The following is a 245-nucleotide window of genomic DNA, read 5'->3' as shown; positions in this document are numbered from 1 at the left end:
AAAGGGTGTAGAAGACATGGGGATGTGAAGGAGGGGGTGGCATCAGGGTCGGGGCACAGAGGACAGGGAATATGAAGGGGGACACAGCACTGAGGACAAGCGGGAGGTGGGGAACACCATCCCAGAAGGGGCCTTTTCTGGAAGGGGCCTTTTCTGCAGCCCCTTGTCCAGGGTGACAACCGTTGCCCGGTGGTGGTGTGGTTGGGAGCACCGGGTGGATGGCTGGACCTGGCACAGGGGAGTAG

The sequence above is a fragment of the Nestor notabilis genome, unplaced genomic scaffold (genome assembly GCF_000696875.1).
Source record: "Nestor notabilis isolate BGI_N333 unplaced genomic scaffold, ASM69687v1 scaffold17523, whole genome shotgun sequence".
NCBI classification, from domain to species: domain Eukaryota; kingdom Metazoa; phylum Chordata; class Aves; order Psittaciformes; family Psittacidae; genus Nestor; species Nestor notabilis.
The sequence above is the reverse complement of the archived record's forward strand: the minus strand, read 5'-3'. Positions refer to the sequence as shown.